The 5,989-nt window shown below is 46.0% G+C and overlaps 1 long non-coding RNA gene across 1 annotated transcript; it reads left to right on the top strand.

Annotated features, from left to right (window-relative positions):
- The first annotated feature begins 1,227 nt into the window (after positions 1-1,227).
- On the top strand, positions 1,228-1,789 carry LOC123497033 (uncharacterized). Its single transcript, XR_006669648.2, has 2 exons — positions 1,228-1,528; positions 1,728-1,789. It is a non-coding gene; the product is annotated as an uncharacterized lncRNA (long non-coding RNA).
- The last annotated feature ends 4,200 nt before the right edge of the window (positions 1,790-5,989 follow it).

Here is a 5,989-nt window from a genome sequence, read left to right as displayed (position 1 = left end):
AAAGGTAGGTGGGCCGGCCTGCTGGGATGGGCCGAAGCCCAAGGGGAGGCCAGGGGCTCTCCCACTCCTTCTTCTTTCCTTTTCCTTTTCCTTTTGATTTTCCCTTTTTTAGCAGCTTTTGCATTTTCTTTTAGCCACAATTGACTTTGCAAAAATATGCCACTGGCCAAAACAATTTCAAAGAATTATTGGGCACTGCCACAAAAGATTGTGAGGTTTTTAGAAATAGTTTGCAATTTTTATAAATTAAAAAGGCATTTAATTTAATTGCTTTAGCCACAGTTTTAACTAGTTTAGGGCACTTGGACATTTTGGAAAAATGTTAGTTCACCTCCAATACTAACAAGTGATTATTGGCCACAAGATGAACATTTTAGTTTTCATGTTAGAGCAATTTGAATTTCACTTAGAATTTGAATTTGAGTCCAACTGAAATTTGAAAGAGATAAGAAACAATGATGAACAAACACTTGTTTAGCAAAAGGATTAACTTAACCCCAGGGATTACTGTAGCATCATTACACCGGGGTGTTACAGTTGCTTCAGGGGAAACTCTGATCGTCAGGTCGGGTGGTGGCGGCGCGTTGGTGTCGTAACCTTCTTGAAGGCGCCGCCTTGGAGCACACGGTTCGTCATATGCGGCTTCATCTCTTCGCGGTGGCGTGTTCACGGTGGACCCCGATTGCTCTGTTGTGCTAGGGGTGGTGTTGCTGCGCTCAGCGCCTATGTATCCCGCCTTGGGTGTGTGCGTATGTTGTGGTGGGGTGCGTTTGTACTTGGGTTGTGGTTGATCATTGCTTTATATATAAAGCGGGGCGAAAGCCTTTTTCGGTAATGGCCGGAGCAGTGCGGAGTAGCCACCCCGGCAAGCTCCGCCACTGCATGTAATGCTCGATGATTTGAACTTGATTCTCGTTTAATAAGATGGTTATGCGCATCATGTGATGCAAAGGCCATGCACTCTTTTTTTCTTCTCTAAACTAGAACAATGCTCGTGCGTTGCAACGGGATATCCAAAACAATAAGGTGCGGGAGAATGGCGCCCGCCGGTTGATCCACGCGATTTTACTATGCCCAGGTAACACCTCCCTCAGATAAAACTAGTGATGGATGGTTATATTCTTCAAAAAAAAGTGATGGATGGTTATCCTGTAATTCTTCTCCACGAAGCCACAGGCCTCTATCTCCTTTCCTCAAACCTGCCGCCACACCAACGCAACCCTGCCCACGCACGTGACCTCCTCTCTCTCTCTCTCTCTCTCTCTCTCTTGTGTGATCCGCCCTCCCACATAGCCGCACGATCATCGCCATCTCGAGTGGTGGGAGGAGAGGGCGACGACGAGCAGTTTTGATCTGTCATCTTCGACGCGGATGGCAGCATATCGATCCGGCGCAGGAGGTTCGGGATGTTCGTTGCTGCTGCGAAGAGGTAGCGATGGGATTCAGCGAAGGGCAAGGGTGCCGATCTCCCTCCTCCCGCTCCCAATCGCTGATGTGGCCACCATCAACCTGATCTTCACCACCTCAGGTGCGCTCACTCTTTTCCTCTCTACAACACTTGATCTCTATTCTTCTCCCTCCTTTAGCTATTAACCGGTGATGAACTAATTAGTGTGTCCCTGCATCTTAGTAGTATTAAGAAAATGAAAGTTGTTGTGAATTTGGTATGCACTATGAAAATGTGTGTGTGTGTGTGTGTACTAATATTGGTGCTCTTTTGGGTTTAGGATTGCAGAATTGTTCCCTTTGGTTTGAAGGAACTGGGCAGGATTGAGATTGAATTGTTCAATTACTATTAGGATCTGAATCTGGTGGACTCCATACCATGATGCTAAATCTTCTTACGGGTAGCTTTTGATGCAGCAGTGGACAGTAAGATTGTTTGCTGAATCAGCCCATGCTCACACGAATAATTGGTCGCTTTTTTTGCCCATTCGCTTCTGATGTTGACACAAGGAGAGGATGCCCATATTGTATAAGCCGTGGTACAAAATCCTCCATTCAATTAAAACCACAATGGTAATGTCGTGCCATAGTTTGTACTCAAATTGTATAAGCCGTGGAGACTTTCAGTTGATGGTCGTTCATATGTGTTTGTTCCATAGTTTTTGCGTCATCCTTGCATCAATTATTTATGTAATTGTACTATGTCTGGCATAATAGGAGAACGAGGCAAGCCAATAAGTTGAGAAGGTCCAAGAGTTGGCAAAAGCCGAACTGGCTGTAGCTCTTGCAAAAGAGAAAGCATCCTAGATCAAACATATTTCTGAAGCGAATCTCAATTTATTACCTGATAACTCTGTAGTACATTTTCTGTGCCAACATTACATTACTTAATCACTTTGATTAGTGGGAGCAACTAAGCTGTTGTTGTAGGTACACATCATCGGATTGAAGGGTGAGGAGGAGAAGCAGAAGCAGATCAATAGGTTGCTATATTATTCCACATATATGGTTTTGTGTGATGTTACTTTGGATTACTATAGATGGTTCATCTATAATGGATATTAGTGGCTATTAAAAATTAGTTTTGATTTACTATGGCAATAGTTGTTGGTTACAACCATTAAAAAGATTGATTAGTTCCATCAGATTATTTGAACTGCAGCAAGGAATGAACATTACAACTCTCTTTGATTTTCTTGATGTTTCCTCTTTTGTCTGGTCTGAAATAATATGTCTTGTCTATATATTCTACTCTGCATCATCATTTTCTTCTATATTACTGATAGGAGAATATTGTAATGGCACTTCATTAGTTAGCGGTAATAGACACAACTCCAGTCATACCATGTTAGTACAATTAATTTATTTCAATTCCAAACATGTATCAGTTGCAGAAGATGTGGCACGAGTTGGTGGGCAGCTGGCTGTAGCCGTAGCAAGAGCATTAAGAGACATGAGCTGCTATCCGTACACACGTATATATTAGCTTGTGCACTGTCTCTTTGTCTCTCTACTACCTTGCCTACCCAGTCATGCTTTGAATTTGCTCTCTTGGTGAGGTTATTGTGAGGTATTTAATTTATGTTCATAAACGGAAAAAATGATGCATGGTGAGATTTTAGGTGTATCTTATTGACTGCATGATTACATATATCGTGATGTTACTCAGCTATTATTCTCATTTGTGCATTTGGTTTGTTGCAGGTCTTACACACCCGCACTTCTTCCTTATATTGCATGGATCCGACTAAGCCTTCCATGTGTCTCTCCCATTTTTTGAAGCTCTCGCAGAGAAGAAATTAAGGTTTTCTTAGCATTTCAGCTTCATCTAGGAAAGTTATAATCATTGTATTAGAAAAAACACAAATGATCCTCTCACAATGATGGAAAATTAGTTGTGAGCGATGACTTGTGTTCTCTAGAGATTTTTAATTTAAGTGCATGGTTGTCAATGGTGTTAAATGCATGTACGTTGAGTGATGGAATAACACCCCGTGTTACAAACAAGAAAGTGGAATGGGCGTGTCTCCACCTGGCAACGCCCCAACTTCCTCTCAGGAGGCCCGCAATGGCGGGCCCCAACCACTAGTAAATATTCTAGTACGTTAGCTTCTGATTTACCTGTCAATAATAATGTTATTGTGTAAATAAATGTTCATCAAATTTTGATCGTGAATTGCCTTATATTTTGATTAGAAGTTTAGTAAGTAAATTGTGGAATTGGTTCAGAAGGTAAGTAAATTAAGGTGACTGATTATCATATACATGGAAGGTTGGACGAAGAGGTCGTGAGAATAAAGATGAAATGGGAACCTTATGTTCTTTTTAAGTAGTAGAGAAATACCCGTGTGTTGTAACAGGATATAAATATTCTAGTACGTTAGCTTGTGATTTACCTGTCAATAATGCGATTGTGTAAATAAATATTTATCAAATCCTGATCGTGAATTATCTTATATTTTGATTAGAAATTTAGTAAGTATATTAAAATGGTATTGGTTTAGAAGATAAGTAAATTAAGATGACTGATTATCATAGAGATGAAATGTTGGACGAAGGGATGGTGGAAGCAAAAGTGAAATGAAACCTTATATTCTTTTTAAGTAGTATAAGTAGAGAAAAGAGAAGGTTATAAGAGGGGCACTGCTCATTACTAGACATGGGGCGCATGACACTGTAGCAAAAGCCACACCAAATGAAAATACAAAACTAGATACAGCTCCTAGTGAGAATCTTGGGATGAGGCAACGGTAGGATATCCGGTGTACGTGGATATGGGAGCCAAATTGAATATCTGATTATAAGACTATTTTTTTCGTTTTTCTTTTTGCAGAAAATCTTCGGATCTATTCATCTTCAATCATGGCAGTACAAAGAAATACCAGAAATAATAAAAGTTATATCTAGATCATTACGTCACCTAGCGACAACTATAAGCACTGAAGCGAGCGGAAGGCGCGCCGCTATCATCGCCCCTCTTTTGCGAGCCGGATAAAATTTGTTGTAGTAGACAGTTGAAAAGTCATCATGCTAAAGGTCCAGCGCACAAAACAAGCAACCGCCGCCGATGAAAGAATATCGTAGATAAAAAGGATCTAACCTAAAGACACATGAATACAGACGAATGCAACCAGATCCGAACAGATCAACCAAAGACACATCTCCACACACCCACCAACGATGCTAGACGCGGGGCTAGACGGAGAGAATCTTTATTCGGTCTACAAAGGGAATCTTTCCCAATGGTCCTTGCACGCTCAACCTAACCATTGGTAGCCAAGTGGATTACATGGTGGGATCGGCTCGTCACGTCTCACCTCTACCTTTGACGAGATGTAACCGTGCATTGGACGGCATCGACGTGGTCGTATGATGCTTCCCCTCGTGCGTCGTCCAACCTTTCCCTACCTGTCTACTTGTCGTCGTGCGCGATATCCTAAATGAATAAGTGCTGCTGAAGGTAGGACCCTACGCTCCACGTGACAAAGGCGTCGCTGATGAGGAGAAATACCGTTGCCTACAATACAAAGCTAGCTAGAGGGTTGACGATGTGACGCCTCAGCCACATCCTTTGAATTGTTCACATGAGGCTCAAAGGACTGCCCCTTTTGTCAAGGTTCACATACCGGCCACCCTTCAAAAGAAAATGTTCACATGCCGGCCGGGTGAATCTGGGCTTACGTGGCCGTTCGAGAATCGAGATGACCATGGCAACTTTGCATTGGCTGGGTGGGTGGGTGTGGGTGTAGGGGTACTCATCTACGATGGAGCACGGACGCCTCTAAACGGTGCAAGACCCTTCTCTCCAGAGTCCTGAGCTCTCTACTGAAATGCACACAATCCAAAACCAATAACGAAAGGAACGTCAAACTGCGCTGAGCACCTGGTTCATACAAAGCCAGGTAGACTTCAGAATTAGAAACAGCCGGTGGTAGTCGCCCTGCTCCCCTCCCCTCCCCTCTCCTCCCGCGACGCTCCCGCGGTCGTCCGGGAGGCAACCTTAGCGCCGCCGCCGCCACCCCCCCTCCTTCTCTCTCTCCTCCCTCGCCGCCGCCAGGGGCACGAGTGGGCGAAGCCCGGTCGTCGCCGGCGGCGGCGGGGCCATCTCGTCTCCTTGCGCGGGGGGTGCGGCGCGGGCCGGATCTCGCCGGTGGGGATGCTACGCTCGATGCCGGGCGTAGCGGTGCGGCGGCGCTCCGGAGTGGGCCAGCGATGGCGGTGTGGCGTCGGGCGACAGGCCGCATGGTGGTGGTGGTGCAGGCCGGCGGGTGGCGGCGGCAGCGGCTGCTTCGCAGTAGCGCCTCGGCGCCTCGTCTGGCGTTGCGGGTCGCGGGCGACCGGGTCGCGGGCGGCCCCTCTCGCTGTGGATCTCTGGTGGAGGGGCGGCGCGGCAGCGGTGGAGGTGGGCGGCCCCTGTCCAGCCGGGCCCCTGCGGCTGGATGGCGGCGCTCGGCGCGGGAAGGCCTCCCTGGTGACCTCTCATGGCTGCGGCTCGGCGGTTCCATGCTCCCTCCTCCTCGGCAGCGGGCGGTGGCCGGCGCTC

The sequence above is a fragment of the Aegilops tauschii genome, chromosome 1, assembly GCF_002575655.3.
Source record: "Aegilops tauschii subsp. strangulata cultivar AL8/78 chromosome 1, Aet v6.0, whole genome shotgun sequence".
NCBI lineage: Eukaryota > Viridiplantae > Streptophyta > Magnoliopsida > Poales > Poaceae > Aegilops > Aegilops tauschii.
This window is presented reverse-complemented; position numbering and strand designations above follow the sequence as displayed.